At 39.0% G+C, this 20,851-nt stretch overlaps 1 long non-coding RNA gene across 4 annotated transcripts in view; it reads left to right on the top strand.

Annotated features, from left to right (window-relative positions):
- LOC106824278 (uncharacterized) overlaps window positions 1-20,851 on the top strand; it is a 202,094-nt gene that overhangs the window by 49,642 nt on the left and 131,601 nt on the right. For all 4 annotated transcript variants that reach the window (XR_011504587.1, XR_011504590.1, XR_011504586.1 and 1 more), the window contains one exon: window positions 2,815-2,948. This is a non-coding gene — a long non-coding RNA (uncharacterized lncRNA). The remainder of the gene's footprint in view (window positions 1-2,814; window positions 2,949-20,851) is intronic.

The following is a 20,851-nucleotide window of genomic DNA, read 5'->3' as shown; positions in this document are numbered from 1 at the left end:
CTGTGGGTCCCACCAGCCGCGGACCATGTGGTTGGTGGAATCTGCGGATGCGCCTAAGGGGCTTGAGCCATCCACAGATTTGGGTATCCATGGGGGTCCTGGAACGAATACCCCGTGGATATTGAGGGACGACTCTAGGCAGAATTGAGATATGTCTTTAAGATAGAGCCAGCAGGATTTGCTGATGGATTGCATATGAGGTGTGAGGGAAAGAGAAAAGTCAGGGACGGCTTGGAGGACTGACCTATCATTCACTGAGCTGGAGAATTCTGTAGTAGCATCACTCATGGGGGCGGGAAGCCAAGAGCTTGGCATGGGGTGACGTTATGTGTGAAATGTCTGTTAAACATCTAAGGGGGAGACGTCAAGTAGGCAGCTGAAAATATGATCCTTGAGTTCAGGGAAGAGGTTCAGGCTCTGATCAGGTTCAGGGTCTTATCAGTGGTGTTTAAAGTAATGAGACGCATTGAGATGACCCAGGGGAGGGAGATAGAGAACCAGATTGAGAACTGAGAGCCCTGGGTGGTTGGGATAACGAGGAGAGCCCTAGGAAGGAATGTCCAGTGAAGTAGGGGGAGAGTTAGGGGAATGTGGTGTCCTGGAAACCAAGCAAAGACAGTGTTTAAAGGAGGAGGGAAGTGATCAGCTCTGTGAAATACCACTGAGAGGTCCTTAAGTCAGATGAGGTACAGCAAGGTGGAAATTGACTGTTAGAAATGGTCTCTGCTGCTCTTTTACTCAAGTGCCCTTGAATGAATTCAGCTAACCCTTCTCTGGGGATGACAGTAGTACCTGCCTCATAGGGTGGGTGTGATGAGCTGTTTAAATGAATGAGACAGTTCGTTTAAAGTACCTACCTCGGTACCTGGCTATTGGATAGTTCAACATGGAAGTCGTCGGTGGCTTTAACAAGCTCAGTTGCAGTGGAGCAGTGAGGACAAAAGTCTGATTAGAATGGGGTCAGGTGAGAGTGGGAGGAAAGAACTGGAGAGAGCCGACAGAGACAGCTCTTTTGAGTATTCTTATAAAATTGGATTAGAGAAATGGGGAGTTTATTTACAGAATGTGGAGGTCAAGAGAAAGGTCCTTCTTTTTCTCTCATTCTCCCCCTTTTTTTCTTCTCTTTTTCTTTTTCTTTCTCTCTCTTTCCTTCTCTCTTCCAGGTTGGGAGAAGGTACAGATTGTTTATAGGCTGATGAGAACCATCCTGTATAGAAGGGAAAATGGCCGATGTAGTTGGATTTTGGATTGTGAGATGTTGGGTCACAGAGAACAAGTTGATTGAAATGACTAGATTGTCCTTTGACTCATCCTCTCCTTCTCAGGCCTTCATTCATTCATTTATTTGCCAAATATTTATTGAAGGTTCACAAGGTGCCAAGGACCGAGCTAGGTGCTGGGTAAAGAATGATGAGGGAGGGGAGAATCCAGCAAGAATGATCCTACATGCGCACGAAGGGTTTACTGTCTGGAGAAGATAGTCTTTCTTAGGAGACGCGAATAAGTAAATATAGATTTGGATGAATGCTTCACTGGAAAAGTGCAGAGTACTTTGAGAGAGAGAAGACCATGCTGTACTTTAGATTGGGGGCGTTAGAAAACCTCTCAGAAACCAAAGGTGCCCATGACTGAGAGGAAGAGTGTCTGAGCATAGGAAACCCAGCGTGCAGAGGCCAGAACCGGGGAAAACCTCATACCTTTGAGGATTTGAGATGTGACCAGTGTAGCCTGAGAGGGAGGAAGGGGCCTGTGGTGCATAGCTTTGGAGCCATGCTAAGATTTGGGGTTATATCCTAGGAGCAGTGGGAAGCCACGGGAAAGTTTTAGGAAGTGACATGATGGGGTTTGCATCAGGGAAAAAAACTACGTGTGCTGCAGTGTGTCGTGGTGAGTGGATGGGAGGGGGCATGAGTGGGAAAAAAGAACACCAATTCAGGCAAAAAGATAGTATCTGTGAAAATATTTAGACCGAAATATTTACATTTTTGGTAGGAGAAAAATAGAATTGAGAATATCCTCTATTTAGCAGAATTTGCTTGAGCATACCAGGCTTCTCAGCAGCTGTTGAAAAGAGCATTTTCTTGTTAAAAATAATATTGATACAGAAGAGTCACATGAAGATGTCAGTGACTTCAGATTATTTAACATAAAAGGAAACTTTGAAAGTGATTGTGGCAACTTTGTGAAAAATTAAAAATAAGACCATATCAACCTTTTTTTTCCAGAAAAAATACCAGTGACACCATATTAGAAACAGAATCTCTTTTAAAAACAAATGAAAGTACACGAACAAGAATAATCAATCTGCTTATGACATTTTAAGTGTTTATAGGCCATTAGTAAACCTTCAAATTTTTTCTTGAATGTAGTGGATGTACATTAATTTTATTTCTTTAGAACAGAAACTAATATAATGAAAGCAGTTTATTGGTTAATATATATTTTGAAAGTTCCCCTTATCACTTTCAGAAGTGTCTTAGTTCATAGGATAAATGATAAGGTTAGAGATGGAGGATTTCTATCTGTTGAAGGGTCAGTCTGGTAAAAAGGGATCAAATTTAGCACAAGATGTGTATTTTATTGTGCTATATAAGCTTCTTCCCAAAGAGATTTCTTAAAACAGAAGGGCAATTTTAATACCAAGTATTGTCATCTCAGGTCACCCACAACTCCAGGGCCATGAATTAACTTGTTCTGAGCCCTCACTTAAACAAAAAAAGAAAGAAAAGAAGAAACTAAAGTTATTCCCTATCTGGACAGTCCACTGGTGGGAGTCCTGTCTTGGTTGTAACGCCAGTTTTCTTTCTCACACAGGCACCTTATTCACGCTGTTCAGGGTTAGAAGAGATGGCGTACTTTACCATCTGGAGTTTCTCTGCCTCGTTGATGATGGAAGCGCAAACCTGCCGGTTTATAGGAGATGATAGATAACACCTTGTAACGTCTGAGTAAGTAGATGCTGCTGTGAGCTTTGTTTTACTGCTTTAAAAAAAGAGTAACATGTTATATAACTTGAAAGTTTTAAAATATTATGCATTTTAACTGGGTTCTTTAAATTTTTTTGTTGAATAATGATGACAGTTACCATCATTCCAGTAAGTGAATATTTATAATAATGGCATTCTGGAAGAAATTAATACCTTGATTAAAAAAAACTTAATGAAAACATTTTCCATGCATAATACTTTAGCTTTTAAGAAACATAGTGAAGACTTAAATTTATGTATTAAAAATTTAAAAGCATTTTCCTTGTTGCTTTATTTCACTTTTATAATATGAAATGAAAATTATTGGTAAGGCAATTGTTATGAATTTTTTAAATGCGACCATATCTATACAAAAAAATTGTCTTTTAACACAGAATGTGTTTTGGTTAACTTGAAATAAATACTGGTTTGTTTAGTGGAAACAGAATTTTAATAGTTCTTTCTATTTGTAAGTGATGATTTTTTCCTGCTAATACAGATAAGAACACAGACTCTGCGTGGATTTAACTTTGTTTCTTAATTGAAGAGACTGGGAAAGAAGGGCATTCCTTCTTTCTAATCAAAACATCTCAGTGAAATTTAAAGAGTTCAGCCAGTTATCTTGATGTAAATTGTTTCTCAGAATGAAAGCTATTATTCTTGTTACATCCATTGAAACTGTTTTGACAAAACTCAGAAGCCACGAGATTGTACAAGGGCCTTGTTTTAGAATGCTAAGTTAAAAACAAGTAATGAATATACGAGAAGTTTCCCAGTACATTGGGGTTATTTAATTTTGGACTGTGTCTGTGCTGTCCAGTATGATAGCCGCTGGCCATATATGACTGATGACAATTGAAATGTGGCTCGTCTCAGTTGAGATGAGCTGTGCATAAAATACACACCACCTCTCAGCGACTTAGTGTGAAAAAAAGACTGTAAAATATTTTATTAACTTTTGTATGAGTCACATGAAATAATATTTTAGATGTATTGGGTTAAATTAAATTAAAATTAATTTCACTTGTTTTCTTTTACATTTTTATGTGACTAATAGACAATTTTAAATTACTTTTGGCTTGTATTTCTAATGGATAGAACTGGGCCATATTATCATATATGATCAGTATTCTTAGTCATCCATTACTCAGCGTTCTGTAGGCCTTGAACCTTCTGGTCTGTGTATGGATGAATTAATATAATTCTGTATTGTTTTAAGAGTATGGTTTTTGGATTCATCAAATATTTATTGAGTGCCTACCGTGTTCTAGGCGATGGTGATACAGTAGTGTGCAGAATAAAACTTCCTGCTGTCGGGGAGTTGACATTCTATTGGAGAGACAGACTAAAAACAAATAAATAAGTAAAATATACAATCTATTAGAGGACAGTAAGCACTTTGGAGAAAATGCAAGAGAGGGGTTCAGCTGTAAATAGAACGTTCAGAGAAGGCCTCACTGAAAATGTGGTATTTGAGCAAAGATTTGAAGAAGGTGAGAGAAAGAGCCCCATAGATATTGGGGGGAAGAGTGTTCTAAGCAGAGGGAATAGCAAATGCAGAGGCCGTGAGGCAGGAGCATCCTTGACTGGTTTGACTGGTAGAAGGAGGTAGGTGATTGGGTGGAGTGGAGTGAGTGATGGGGAGAGAAGGAGAAAGGTAATGGATGGTCACATCGTGTGAGCGTCGATTATTGTAAGGATTTAGCTTTGAGTGAGATGAAAAGGAATTGGTGGGCTTTGAGAAGAGAAGTGACATGATCTTTCTCTTGAAACTGCTGAGATTAGAATGCTCTGGGGTGAGGGTGGGATCTTTGCAAGGGTGGAAGCAGAGAGACCCAATTTAAGGCTACTGCAGAGGCTCGGGTGGGGGATGATGGTGCCTGAGCTCATAAACAAGGGAAGTGATGAGCAGTGATGGAATTCTATTATATGTTGTTGTGAAATTGGATATGGAGTCAGAGAGCAAGAGACATGTCAAGGATGGCTCAGCTTTCTGCCTGAATAACTGGAGAATGGATATGCCTTTTGCTGAGATGGACAGGATGTGGGAGGGATAGATTTGGGGCAGCACAAGGAGCCCAGTTTTGGACACATTAAGTTTGAGACGCCTCTTCAGACATCTAAATGGAAAGGTCAAGTAGGCAGAGTCTGGAGTTCCGTGCTCCGTTCTGAAGAGGCAAATTTGAAGTCATTAGCATTTAGTTGTTATTTAAAGCCCTAAGAAGAGTAGATAGAAAAGACGAGAGGGCTAGGACCTGAGCCATGGGCCACTGCAACATTTGGAGGTTGGGAGATGAGATGGATTTAGCAAGAGGGACTGAGGAATGGACTGTGAGGTGGAAAGTGGAGTATTCTAGTCACCAAGGGAAGAAACTGTTTGAGAGAAGCAGGAGTAAGGAGCCTTGTCACATGCTGCTGATGGGTTAGGTAAGATGTGAGCTGAAAATCCATCCCTGGATTTAGCAACCAGGAGGTTCCATTGGTGCCCTTGACAAGAGTGTTTCAGTGAAGCGCTGGAGACAAAAGCCTGAGTGGAACAGATCCAAGGGCGGATTGAAGGAAATGAACTGAAAAGAATGAGTGTAGACCTTCTTTTGAGGAACTGTGGAATCAAGAGGGCTCAAGGAAGTTTTTGGTTTTAGGTTTCTAGATGACAGAGATTACAACATTATTTCTCCCAATGCATGTGGTGAAGAGATTTCGAGTTATTCTTCTGAAATGACCCAACAGATTTGTGACATGTGGCAAGACCACCCCCTTGTGCGTGTGTATGTAGGGAGGGTTCGTGTTTCCCTCCTAGGAGGATTTCATAGAATGGTGTTCTGTAAAGTGTGTGTTTGTGTGTGCGCACACGAGCGCGGGCACATGTGCACCCCGAGAGCTTGGCATCGATTATGTTAAAGGTTGCTTTTGCGATTGTTATGAAATGGAGCTTCATTTCTTCTTGTTGAGGCTCTGCATTCACTTTCCAATAACTAAAATTTTTAAGGAAACAAATGTTAGACAAGTTCTCCTCAACTGAAAGTGTTGAGAAAGCTAGTATTTGAGGGTAATTTCTTTTCCTTACCTTTAAGGAGGTTACCAAAGCACTGGAAGAAATTGAGGCAGAGACATGCCCAAGGTCACAAGATGAAACATTGCCAGGATAACTGGATCCGAGATCTGATCTAGTAACTACGTGAAACACTTAATCCCTCTGTATATCCGTTCCAACAGGTATAAAAAGAGGATAATATTTGCTCTACTTGCTATGTGAGATTTTTGTGAAGATCAAATGAGACAGTAGGTGAAAGAGTTTTCAGCAACTATAAAGCATTCTATCAATATTAAGCAATAATGTTCAAAGCAAGTTAGGCTTGAGGATTTTGTGACAGTATTTGGAATAAGTGGAGAAAAAAATGGAATGTGACAAACTCTTGAGTTGCGAATAATACATAGTAGTATTAATAGAATCTTCAAGAATTTGCTTTTTTGCTTATGTCGAGCTTTGTTAATAACAGCACGGAATCTATCCTATTTGGGCCATCAGAGGGTTTTGTGGTCAAGAGCCATGGCTGAGAGCCAATCAGTCAATCAGTTTATCCCCTAGGAACCTCAACATTCCTGAACATTTGACTATTTTGGTACTTTAATATTATGTTAGTTTGCTGATGCTCTGTGGAGCAGGCACTCTCTTAATGGAAAATATTCAAGTTATGACGGTAAATTTTATATCAGACTTGAGAGCATTTGTATAGTTGATACTTGGAGTGGAATCATAGTCATACTTTATTTTTGTAAGAGATTATGTTATGGGAAATCGAGAAATTAAAAATGGGTAGCCAAGATCACTCCCGTTCATGATGAGGTAAAATGGATGAGTGATTCTCCTTCTCAGTAAAACAAGTGTAAAACTAGACAAGATTGACAAAAACAATAATTTCGAGCACTGGAAATTGGCCAAGAAGGCAGATGATAAAGATGGTGGAGCTGTGGGTAGGAAGAGTGGGAGTTGGCGGCCTTCTTGCCTGGGGCCTCCATTCTGTCCTCCCACTCCCTATCTTGGTTGGTGAGAGCTGCAGTGTTACCAGCTTATGGTTTTTTCTAGAACTGATGGACTCATTTTGGTGTGGAGGTCAGGGTTAGGGGTAAAAAACCCACAGCTTTGCTGGCTAAAAGTGGCATACTCAGTTCATACAGGGCAAGGAAAACCTACATCTTTGCTACCCAGTGTGCAGCCCTGGTTTGGGGCCATCAGCCAGAAATTTAACGGGGAGATCCTGGAAAGGAGAGAGGCGTAGAAGGGCCAAGGCAGCTCTCCACATGTCTGTGGCTGACTGCTGATCTCTGCAACCCAGGGGCCAGATACTCAAGAGAGCCCAGCCAAAAGTAAAAGCCAAGGCAGACTCCTCGAGAGCTGGGTGCGACTTGGAATGTCCTTAAGCCCACATGCAGCTGCATCAGGGGAGGGTGGAAGGCTTACAGGTGCAAGGTGTTAGGGTACCACCTCTGCCCAAGTCACTGGCTGACTATGAAGACACAGAAGTAACCACTAGGGACCGGGACAGAAAACAGAAATAAGAATTTTTAAAAGAAAGCAAAGACATCAGGGGCTGCACTTCATGGGAGAAACAGAGTCTACAAATTAAATTCAAGCAAATTACTAAAAGAACGATCATCTCTTAGAAAACTGAGGTCTTTCAACTGATGAGTGGATGCGAAATGTGATATGTCCGTATAATGGAATATGATTTGGCAATAAAAAGGAATGAAGTACCGATGGAGGCTACAAAATGGATGAACCTTGAAAACATTATGCTAAGTGAAAGAAGATAATTACAAAAGACCACATAGTATATGATTCCATCTATGTGAAATGTCGAGAATAGACAAATCCATTCATAGTAGCGTCAAAAAGACCAAAATACTTAGGAATAAGTTTAACAAGAGAAGTGTAAGTCCTGTACACTGAAAACTACAAAATTTTGCTGAGAGAAATTAAAATATACCTAATAAGTGGGAATATTTACCATGTTTACAGATTGGAAGATGTAATATTGTTAATGTGTCGGTTTTCCCCAAACTGATCTATAGATTCAACAGAGTCATTGTCAAAATCTCAGAAGTACCATTCTGTCTGATTCCGTTCAGGTGAAATTCCAGAAAATGCAAATTAATCTATGGTGACAGAGAGAGCAGATCATTAGTTGCCTGAGCATGGCTGGGAGGATGGATGGGAGGGAGAAAAGAATTCCAAAGAGAGGGGCACATTGAAACACTGGGGGTGATATATACATTCATTATCTTGATTATACATGATAGTTTCATGGGTGTATACATATGTCAAAATTCATCAAATTGTACACTTTATATGCATGCAATTTATTGTATATCAATTACACCTCAGTGAGGTTATTTGTAAAATTTGTGCTCATTCAAAACCCAAACAAATGGTCTTAGCAGCATTATTCACGATTGATAAAAAACTAGAAATAATCCAAATTCAAGTGGTGAATGAATAAACAAAATGGAATATTATTCAGCCATGAAAAAGAAAGAAGTACTAATTTGTGGTACTGATACATACAACAACATGGGTGAACCTCAAGAACATTATGCCAAAGGAAAGAAGCCAGAAACCAAGGACTATATATTGTATGATACTGTTTACATGAAATTTTTAGAAAAGGCAAAACCATAGATCAGATCAGTAGTTGCCTGGGGCCAGAGGTGGGAGCAGAGATTGGCTGTAAACAGGTAACAAGGGAACTGTCCAGGTGATGGAAGTGGTCTTGGTAATAGTTGTGCAATTGTATAAATTTACTAAAACGCACCTAAATGTACACTTAAAATGGATGACTTCCATGGCATGTAAATTATACTTCAATAAAGCTGTTGAAAAATAGATAGCCGCTCAAAACTTTAAATTCTCCATAAGATGACCGTTCAAGAAATTGGACTATATTGCTGATTTCACTGTAGTATATTGCTTTGGAATACTTTGGGGAGACCTACTGAATTACTGTTTTATGTCAAATGCTCTTTTATGAATTGTCTTTCCCAGAATTTAGTGACTAGTAACAGCTGTTTTTCCCTGGCATGTGAACATTGGTTTAGAATATTGGTTTTACATTTAATAACTATTAACACTCCCCCGCCCCCCCCCCCGCCAAAGAAATGGTAGTTTCCTAGATGAGTATTCTACTTGTGTAAAGTAGTTCAAGCATGCGGTGGTAAGTTTTCTTCCACCTCAGTTCTTCAGGAAGGAAACTGACGATGGCTTTTAACATCTTTGCGTTTTTTAGATATAGAAAAGCACACCTTTCTAGGGCTTGGGCCTCTACCCACCTGTCCCCAGCCCTGTATGCGTGGAGACATTAGGTAGTCTGGCTGTGAGATCCTTTGGGGCCGAAATAGAGTGCAACCAGGAGAAGCTCTTCTGGAGCACTTTCCAGCTGGGTCTGGCCATGTCCTGCCTCAGGCTAGGCGTCAGGACCTCTGGGGTTAGTGACTTCCCGCCTTTGCTCCTGCATGTCCTCCTGTGTAAAACAGGAGATTGAATTTTACTTCCTTAGATAAAAGTGGGTGTCTTTCAGGTAGAAAATTACCTAATTTTAATGACAAATCAACAACCCTAGAATATTTTGCCCATGATTCTTCCTAAGTGTATGCAAATAGAAAAAAATTATTTTGGAAACAGCCAGTTCTTGGAGTGAAATTCTTTGTCATTTTTCCAAATAAAGTGCCAGCTATTTAACCAGATTCCGCTTTTTCTCCTTTTCCCTTCCCCCAAAGCAGTTCCTTTATTCAGCTAAGATCTGTGGGACCACTCCTATTTGTCAGGCACTCTGAAACTGACATACCTACAAGAATAAAAGAAATGTTGTGTTGGCGGGGGGATGTAGGGGTGTGGGGTGGGGGGTGGGCTGTACCTAAGCTGCCTCAGTAGGGACGGGGGCCTGTAAGAGGGGATGGAAGGAGAGAATGGAAGAGAGCTGAGTTTTGAAGGTTGAATAGGACTTGGCTGTTATCCAGGTTGGGGGGAAGTTGATGAAGACTTTAAAGCTGTGGCTTTGGGTTTAAAGAACAGAGAATAGAGTCAAGAGATGCAGTGAGTGGGAGTGACGTGACTGGCAGAATATGAAGAATATGGGAGAAAAAGAGTCAAGGAACTAGTTCACCTTTCACCATGGGCACCTCAGCAAGTGGTGGTATCATGCATGGAGGTGGGACTGCCAGACACTCAGGGGTTTTATTTATTTTGCTTGTTGATTTGGAAAACAGAGAATTCATTTTGGAGGTTTTATCAGGGGAGTACAGCTATTCGCATACACTTGACTGAGTTTTAAAGATGATCCTCTTTGACCTATTGTCCGGCTTTGGGAGGACACACATGGAGCATTAGGGAGCAGAGTGACAGCTGGCGCGGTCTTGGCATTCTGTGCTTGTGCGCCATCATGGGCTACAGTCTTTCTCACATTTACAGGTACAGAGGCTGTTGGAAACTTCAGGGCAGTTCCAGAGTGGAAAAATTCTTGCACATGAAACCCTATCACATTTAAGAATTTCATAGTCCCTTTTGATTATTTTTTCCTACTTGACCTCTTTTTCTCCGTATTTTTATCATTTATAGAGTATGTTCTTTGTACTTAGATACAAAGAAGGTAAAGCGAGTACATTTTAGAAAAGACTGCTCAATCTTTTATAGTGTATTAGCTCATTTAACTTTTAAAACAACCCTGTAAAGGAAGTACGGTTAGCCATATTAATTCTCGATAAAGACTCATAATCAAGGTGTTTGGAAATCAACAGGTTTTCAAATTTATTGACATGCCACTAACACAAAACATAAATTCTTATTCATTTCCATTGACATAAGCATCTTAATGAGGATGACGATTTATTATTTTGGAAATTCCAGTTATTTCTGCCTTGCCCTTCTTTCGAAAGAAGTACTTTGATAACCAGTAGATCCATGATACAAAACATAATATCCTATTTTTATCCTATTTTTGAGAATATTGAAAATAATTTGGAAAATAATCCTCTTTCTTATGAGAACTTTTCCCTGTTACTCACTTTCCTGTTTTGTTAATGATCATGAATATATTATATTAAACGTAAAACACTAAACAGTTGCTTTGAAACTACATCAAACAGAAGTTAAAGTTAGGTTCTAATTTTTTAGATTTATCTTTTAGCAATATGTGGTCCGATCCTGCTTTAAATGTATTCTTGGTTGGGATACGTTGAGGAAGTCGGTAAGTTGCTTGACCTCAGTTGGGCTGTTTCCTTGTCTGTGAAGTGAAGACAACCCGGCGCCCGCTCTAGTGCTGTCATCCCAGAAATCACTTTCTCGGGCGTGAATGCTGGTGTCAGCAGGCAGTTCCCTGATGGACCACAAGAGGGAGTGACTGTGTTGTTGCTAACCTGAGCTGAGGTCTGAATTCCTTTCTAGGATGTGGCTGAAAAGTTCCGAACGAGCGGATTGCTGGGAAAATGTGAAAGAAACAGATTTTTTGATAGTGTCGAGAGAAAGAGTTACTTGAAACAAGGGGTGATGAAAAGGAAGGGGTTGTGAATAAAATTCTTTAAGATAAAAGCTTTTGCTGACATAGATTGGTACCAATTTCATTCCCAGTCAATAGCCCTTTTTTGGGTCTATATCTTAGAATTTTGATTTGTTTTGTTTTCCTCCCTCTTTGCAACTGTGTCTATAAACCCTTTATATCAAACAAATATGGAACCCGAAGTTTAGTTTCACAAGAGTGGTCCTGAATAATTAATATTGATTAAAGATAAATTGGGTTGTTTGCTTAGATATGGACAAAATCTGTTTGTCCCAGATTAGTATGTTAGGAAAATGGGATTTTTTTTCATCCTACCTCCTTCCATACACTTTTCTTCCCTTGGTTTGAGTTTCTCCATTCTTTTATGTGGTATTTTGTTGTCATACATAGCTCAGAAGGTTGAGTAGGGACAAGGACAAACATTGTTCTGTGGACCAACTCTAGGACGTGGAATTCATTTCAGTATACAGTGAATTTTAAAAATTTGAAACTAAAATCAGAGCTAAGCAAATAAAGTGAAGTAGGCAGTGGTGGCATTATTCCAATAAATTTAGGGAAGTATTCAGTTTTATCTCAGCTGTGTGAATATTTCATGTTGAATGTATTCTTTGACTGAAATTATCCAGGTAATCCTTTGATTTTGCTAGTATGTGTATTATAAATAGAAAAATCACGAGCATGTTGTTTTTTGCATAATTATGATACATTCACACTCTTTGTTGGAAAATGTTGAAAGAACAATCCTAGGCATCTCCTTTTACTCTGAATCCTGCTTTTAGAAGTTTTCTCTGAGGTTTGTTCCTGGTAATAAACACTGTCCAAGTTCAGCGTCAGACTGCCCTGGTTCAAATTATGGCCCCACTATGTTTGAAACTTGACAAAAGCCAAGTTATCCCTATAATTTCACTTTCCCACACTTGAAATCTGATGATTTCTTGTGCAGCAGAAAGAAAAGTGGAATTACTAAAGAAATGAGGCATGATTTTATCTGTGTAGCAGCCAATTTAAAATAATCATTGCTGGTATACATCATAAGGAGTTACAAACTTGTAAATACTTTTGAGATTGCAACATCAAAAAAAGAAAGAATATGAAAGAAAAGAGAACTCTGTGACTCTTTCTTTACTTCCACCATGAAATTTGTTCTTGTTTCAAATGTGGGACACCCATCATAATCTGTGGTCCTCATAAATGTCATCCATCTTGTTTATTTTGGTAAAAAGAAGGTAGAGAATTGTTGATACTGGGGCAAACTGGTCCTTTTCTTTCAAGTTACTTTTAAAAATTATAGAATGTTTCAGATATACAAAGAAAGCATAGGAATGTTACAGAATTAAAGTGTTATGTAGCTATTAAAATGTTATGTGTATTCTTCCATAAGCCTGTCCCCTTTCTGCCTTACGGAGGTAACTATGCTGAATTTGATGTTTGTCATTCTCATGCATGTTTTTGTACTTTTACTAAATACAGATGTGTTCCTAAACATAAATAGAATTGTGGTACATGGGTTTTTTTTAACTCTCCTAACAAATTTCTAAGTGTACACTACATTATTGATAACAGTAAGCACCGTGTCGTACAGCAGATCTCTAGAACGTTTTCCTCTTGCACAACTGAAACTTCACACACGGTGAACAGCAACTAACTCTTCCTTTCCCCTGACAACCCTCATTCTACTTGGAGCTTCTATGAGTTTGACTACTTTAGATACCTCATATAAATAGAAATCATGCAGTTTTTGTCCTTCTGTGATTGGCTTATTTCACTTAACATAATGTCCTCAAAGTCCATCCATGTTGTCACATTTGACAGGATTTCTTTCTTTTTAGAGCTGATTAATATTCTTTTGTATGTATATACCACATTTTCTTTATCCATTCATCTGTCAATGGACATTTAGGCTGTTTCTACCTTTTAGCTATTGTGAATAATGCTGCAAGGAACGTGATAGTGCAAATATCTCTTTGAGATCCTAATTTCAGTTGTTTTGGGTAAATACCCAGAAGTGAAATTGCTGGATGATATGGTAGTTCTATTTTTAATATTTTAAGGAACCTCCATACTGTTTTCCGTAGCAGCTGCACCATTATACATTCCCACCAACAGTGCACAAGGGTTCTAATTTCTTCATATCTTTGCCAACCCTTGTTTTTTGTTTTTTTGATAATAGCCATTTCAACAGGTGTGAGATGATATCTCTTTGTGGTTTTGATTTGCATTTCTCTGATGATTAGTGATGTTGAACATCTTTTCATATACCTGTCGACCATTTGTATGTCGTCTTTGGAGAAATGTCTATTCAAGTCCTTTGCCCATTTTATAATCGTGTTGTTTATTTATTTATTTTTGCTATTGCATGTTAGGGGTCTTTATATTTTATGGATATTAGCCCCTTAAGAGGTTCACAAATATTTTCTCCAGTTCTGTAAGTTTCCTTTTCACTCTGTTGATTGTTTCCTTTGCTGTGGAAAAGCTTTTTGGGTTGATGTAGTCCCACTTTCTTATTTTTGCTTTTGTTGCAAGACGAATGTCATGATGCTTTTCCCCTGTATTTTCTTCTAGGAGTTTTATAGTTTCAGGTCTTAACGCTTAAGTCTTTAATCCATTTTGAGTTGACTTTTGTGTATGAGGTAAGATAGGGTCCAGTTTCATTCTTTCGCATGTGGATATTCAGTTTTCCCAGCATCATTTATTAAAGAGATTGTTCTTTCCCTTTTGTGTGTTCTTGGTGCCCTTATTGAAGACCGTGTATGTGTTGATTTATTTCTCGGCTTTCTCTTTGGTTCCATTGGTCTACACGTCTGTCTTTATGCCAGTACCAGTTTGAGAGGAATTAGCTTTAATACTTCTTGAAATATTTGATGGAATTCACCAGTGAAGCCATTGGTCCTGCACTTTTCTTTGTTGAAAGTTCTTGGTTACTGATGCAACCTCCTTCCTAGTTACACATCTGTTCAAATTTTCTATTTCTTCATGATTCAGTCTTGGTAGCTTGTATGTTTCTAGGAATTTTTCTGTTTCTTCTAGGCTATCCAATTTGTTGGTATATAATTGTTTATAGTAGTCTCTTATGATCCTTTTTGTTTCTGTGGCATCACTTCTTATTTCTCCTCTTTCATTTCTGATTTTATTTGTCTTTTTTTCTTAGTCTAGCTAAAAGTTTGTTAATTTTATCTTTTCAAAATCAACTCTTAGTTCTGTTGATTTTGTTTGTTTTTCTACTCTTTGTTTACTCTATTTTATTTCTGCTCTAACCTTATTATTCCTTACTTCTGCTAACTTTGGGCTTAGTTTGTTCTTTTTCTAGTTCCTTGAGATGTAAAGTTAGCTTGCTTGTTTGGGGTCTGTCTTCTATTTTAATGTAGGGGTTTACCTCTGTAAACTTACCTTTGAGTATTGCTTTTGTTGCATCCCATAAGTTTTGGAATGTTACGTTTTTGTTTGTCTCAAGATATTTTCTAATTTCCCTTTTGATTTCTTCTATGACCTACTGGTTGTTCAAGAGTATATTGTTTAATTTCCACATGCTTGTGAATTTTTCAGTTTTCCTTCTGCTGTTAATTACCAGTTTTGTTCCACTGTGGTCAGAAAAGATACTTGGCTTGATTGCAGTTTTCTTAAATTTGTATGGTATATGTGTATGGTATTTTTGAGATTTAAAACAATATATAACTTGTATCAGTTGAAAGTGCAGTTCCAAGGAAAGCAGCCTCTGAGAAGGAGATTAACACGCAGGAAGTTTATTAAGGAGATAATAGGATTAACACCTGTGAGAGAGGGAAGTGGAATTGGGCAGAGAGAGAAATTGGGCTGCAGTGCAGTCACAAGAAAGGCCTCAGCTGATCCCAAAGGGAGCAGTGAAGATGGGATGGCCCTTCAGAGTTGTCCCGAGTTGGGGTGATGGACCAAGCATTTGTAGCCTCCCACTGACCAGCTATTGGATGCAGGCTGTCCCTGGGGAAGGGGCGTGACTTTGACAAGACAACTCTTTTCAGCAGAGGGCTGTCAGCCTGCAGCACTCCAGTAGCTGGGGAATAAGCCTTTCAGTATTAAAGAAGGACTTAAGCCGTACGTCTCGGCCTTTACTATAGTGCATCTTGTATGCGTCATCAGAGCTCGCCTTTTTTGGCCCAATATTATGTTTTGGAGATTTATTCATCTTAATATTTGTAGCTGTAGTCACTCATTTTAATTATTTTATAGTATTATTCAGTTTTACAAGTGTCGCAATTTTTAAAAATATTTTCCTACCAACGGACATTTGTTTTGCAATTTTTCAATATTGAAGAAAATGTGGCTATAAGCACTTTTTTTTTTTTTTTTTTTTTAAAGATTTTATTTTTTCCTTTTTCTCCCCAAAGCCCCCCGGTACATAGTTGTGTATTCTTCGTTGTGGGTTCTTCTAGTTGTGGCATGTGGGACGCTGCCTCAACGTGGTCTGATGAGCAGTGCCATGTCCGCGCCCAGGATTCGAACTAACGAAACACTGGGCTGCCTGCAGCGGAGCGCGCGAACTTAACCACTCGGCCACGGGGCCAGCCCCTGGCTATAAGCACTTTTAATAAATCTCCTTAGTGCATGTACTTAGTTCATCTGGGGTACATGACCAGAAAATTTGTGGGTCTTAGGATATGCACACCTTCATATTTAATAACTGTGGTGAAATTTCTTCCTTAAGTGGTTGTACTTTGCTCCGTATCCTCACAAAGCCTTGTCATTGGCAGACTTGAATTTTGACAATTTGATGGATATGAGATGATATATCATTGTAGTTTTAATTCGAATTTTGTTGATTACTAGTGAGATCAAGAATTTGTGTCTATTAACTCCCTGAGTTTCTTCTGTGATGTGTGTATTCCAGTCGTGTGCCCATTTTCCTATTGGTTTCTTTTTCCTATTAATTTGTACGCAATCTTTATATATTTTTCTTGCCCATTCTTTGTCGTCTGCATGTGTACAGTGATCTTCTCCGGGTTTGGGGCTCGACTGTGTGCTTTTTAAGTAGTGTCTTTTGTTGAGTGGCGTTTCTTTCATGTGTCTTTATTTCCTCCTGGTGTCTTGTTGTCTGTCTGGTGGGGTGAGTCTCCCGTTCCCCTTGTTGTTCTTTAAAATGGTCCCTACATTTTGCCTTGCGCTTTTCCATATGCATTTTAGAATTACAGTCCATGAAAAACTGTCCTTTGATTGAGTTCATGCATTAACTTTATAGATTAATTCGAGGAGAATTGATACTGTTGCAGAATAGATGTTTCCTGTATATATTTTCTTTAATATCTATATTTAGGTCTTTTTACTGTACACATAGGTTTTATAACTTACCTTCTTACTAAATACTGACATCTTGCTTGTTAATAAATAAATTTCCTCATCAACAATTGAATAACTACGTAACCGTCCATTACTTGGCTAGACAGTGATTTATTTAACCGTGCCCCTACTGACGTTTAGATTAACAATGATTTTCCTTGAACCCACATCTTTGCCATCACAAAACTATATATAAACATCCCATATGTTTTATTCTAGGTCTGCCAGGATATTTTATATAATTAAACATATATCTAGAATGTATCCAGGTGTAACATGTGAGAAAAATATCTGACTTGTTTTCTTCCCATATAGTTAGCCTGTTTTTGTCTACTTTGTCCTTTTGGTTTGACTTAATTTGCCTTTTTTTGTTTCACCATCAAGTAACCATCAACAGTGCCCATACATAGCAGGCACTCAATAAATACTTGAAAAAATGAATCAATTTTTAATATTTGTTTTATTTTCAATTGTGTTATTCTTTTCCATTGATAGATCTGTCTATTCTAGATTTCCAAAACCACGCTGTTTAATTATTAGAGCTGGTAGAAAAAGACCCCGTTCATCATCGTCATTACTATTATTGTTTTTTCAGATTTTTCTGGGCTATTTCTGCATCATTTTTCTTTCAGATGAACTTTAAATAATTGGTGACTTTTCCGCTACAACCGTTATAATTTTGATTGGCAGTGTGTTAGTTTTCTGAAAAAATTTAAAGGCATTTATATTTTCATTTTCTGGCCTAATGAGCACTGCATATTCATCTTGTTTATAAATTCTGGAACTTTTTGGTTAGGGAAGATAAATCCCCAGATTTCTTTTTCGATTAAAATTCAGGGCAATTAAAGAAACGCATTGCAGCAAACAGAGCTGCGCCACGTGCTTATTCTGTAAAGACAAAATGTTTTTCTCTCTGGAGCAGTGCTTCAAAGGCGTTGCCTCCTTCTTACAAATCCTGGTTCTCATAGTACCACGTGTTCCCTGACTGGACGGACTCTTGAAGATAGATAATGAATTTGTGTGCTCTTCCGTCAGAGAAGTGTTTTTTTATATGGTCCTTCTCCCACAGATCCTTAAAGGAATTCTGTGGCCTTTCTTCATCTCTGATTTACCTTTTGATGCTAAGGAAATAGGATACAATCCTGTGGGGTATCTGGGGAAGTCTGCGTCCCTCTTGTTCACACCTGCTTGGATCCTGGCGGTGGTCTTTGTAAGTGAAGTCTGAAGGCTGGATTGTCATGCGTTTTCACAGAGCGCTGATGGCTCCAGGCCAACCTGTTTAGCCTTTGTCTTTTTCTTGCATAAAATTGCCTATTTTTCACTTCAAATGGGGGTGTTAGGCGCTTCAGAGATGTTTGTTCTTGTCACATGCACGCCATCTGTGGTCTCCTGGCATCTTAGATAGGTTCCCAAATTGGCCGAAGTGTCTCTTGGTCAGCGTACAGAACGGTCAGGATCCTAGCCTGTGTTTGCCGGTGTCGCCAATGCTGCAGCAACACCTGAGGTCCCATCCGTCGGTGCTGTGGACTCAGTTTTTAAAAGTTTAAATAAACTCTTCATTTAGAATGATTTGAGATTTGAAGGAAACTTGTCAGTATAGTAGAGAGAGTTCCCATATGTCCCTCATCCAGTTACCCCACATGCTCTTACATTATTATGTTACATTTGTCACAACTAACGAACAAACATTGGTATATCACTGTTAACTAAAATCCACACTTGATTCCGATTTCACTAGTTTTTCTCTAGCGTCCTTTTTTTGTTCCAAGATCCACCCAGGATATCGCATTACATTTTGTTATCATGTCTCCTTAATTTCCTTGTTTTTGATGACGTTGTCAGTTTTGAGGAATACTGGCCAGATATTTTGCAGAATGTCCCTCTGTTTGGATTCTTCTCATGCTTTTCTGGTTCTTAAGCTGGGGTGAGGGGGTTTTGAGAGGAAGACCACAGAAGTGAGTGACACTGTCAGCACTTGGTACGAAGGGAACATGCTCTCATCATGGCTGTTCCCTGAAAATGCTGACCTCGCTCACCTGGCCAGGACAGGGGCTCCCTTTCTCCACTGTCCATTTATTTCTCCCCCTTCCCACACTCAGCTCTTTGGAAGCAAGTTGCTAAGCACAGGGTCAGCTCAATTTAAGAGTTTTGTTAATTGTCTTATCTATCTGTACCCTGTTATATTTAGACCACGCCTGTGTTTTCTTTTTTTTTTTGTATTCCGAATGTGTATATTTTGTATTTAAAGCCTTAAGAATAAACAGAAATTGCCTAGGCCTGAGAAGGATTTGCAGTAGTTAGTAGCTGTGTTGAATCTTTCTTGCAGTCCTCACGTGTTCGGTTTACTGGTTTTGTGTTAACATCTTCCTACCTTGTCCACTGCATCCCTGTACCACGTGGGCGCCCTGTTCTGCTCATATGGTGTACAGCTTGCACTTCATTCTTCGAGCATAAGGAAGCCTCACTTCTCTCTTACTGTTGGGGGAGAATTTTAGCATAAGAATATTTTATCCGTCCTGAAGCTTATCTAGTAAACACCAAAATATATTTATTCTAATTAAGTTAATGATAATCTTTCTGTGTGTAAAATTGTCTTAAAGATTCATGAGTTTTACTTCTGACACCTATTCTGACATCATAACAGGTTAACCTACCACACACCTCTGTTATGTGTAAAGCTGCTGAACTTCAGGAGTCCAGATCACAGATGGCTTGTTGTTGTGTTGTTTGTGGGGCGAAATTCTCAATGAATTTGATTTTTTTTTTGTCTGAATACTCTTTTGCACTCAACTCAAATGACTCCACATTTTCACTCCAAGTCCATTTCCAAATAAGAATGAAAGAGGAATAATAGACTGTTGTTTTAGCATATAATAGGAACGTTCTTGAACTGATATATGTTATGTTTTTGTTCATTGAAGCATCATTGTCTGTGTTCTGGGGAACTTAACTGTTTCAAAAAACCTTGTGATAAACTCTGTGATGCTGAAAATGACCAAATTTCCAAGATTTCATTTCATCCATAGGTGCAGAATGTTTCGTCAAGGCGGACTGATTAACGTATATTCTCAGAACATTAGAGCTTCATGTTCCTTCTTCTTGTAAACTTACTTAAGAAATTGTTTTGAGTGTGTTAGAGTATTTTTTGCCTTTAAAGTCAGTCTTAGAATCCAGTACTAGGGGAAAAAGTTCAAAAAATATATTTTAAGAAAAGGACTTCTGCTCACTTTCCTGGTCACTTGGTATGACAACTCAGAAACAGAAGAATGTTTTTAATCAACCACAGGGGAAATCCTTTCCCTGGCCCCTCGATTCTACTTTCAGTCAGTCGAAAGATTGTTAAATTCGTGTGGGGGATTCCCACGTGTTCTATAATAAGTCTCTGTCAGAGTTTTCACATGTGCGTAGAATGTAGGGTACTGCTGCACAGGTTTTGTGTCTCGGTTGTGCGAGGGCTGCTCCGTGTACCGTTACTTTGTTGTGTTATTAGTCATTCTCTCTTCTAAGTATGGATGTGCAAGAATGAGAAAGGCTGAGCATTATAAAACGAAATACAAGGAACTCATCAACTTGTTCTCAGGTAGGTTAAATATAAGATCTTTGGAAAGATGCTGGCTCTTTTTTCTGCAGTGAGTGAAGAAAATTCTACAGAGCTCTGGGTGCGGGAGTCCCCATTCGTTCCATCTCCCGCACTGACTGTGCCCTTTCTCAGAGCCCAGGCTCCCCGGGCTGCTGTTCTCAGGGTCAGGCCGATTTTTACTGCTCACATCTGGCACATATGCTTCCTGCAATCACTGTTCAGGTCAGATCCTAAGGTCTTGAAGTCATCTTCAAAAAGATGATAAATGTTGAGCCAGTTTTGGGAGAACATAGCGGGATGCAGAGTCGTGACATCTTGTGTGTAATCGGTAGACTATGAGAAAGTCAGTCAAAAAATGTCTGTGTGGACCACCTGTGCTGGGCCCTGTACTTTCCTGAGCTTGCGGGAGAGAACACCATGGCTTCTGTAGGGACGGGGTTGTATTTACG

This window comes from Equus asinus, chromosome 1, assembly GCF_041296235.1.
Source record: "Equus asinus isolate D_3611 breed Donkey chromosome 1, EquAss-T2T_v2, whole genome shotgun sequence".
NCBI classification, from domain to species: domain Eukaryota; kingdom Metazoa; phylum Chordata; class Mammalia; order Perissodactyla; family Equidae; genus Equus; species Equus asinus.
Note: the sequence above shows the minus strand (reverse complement) of the source record. Positions and strands in the feature narration are given on the sequence as shown.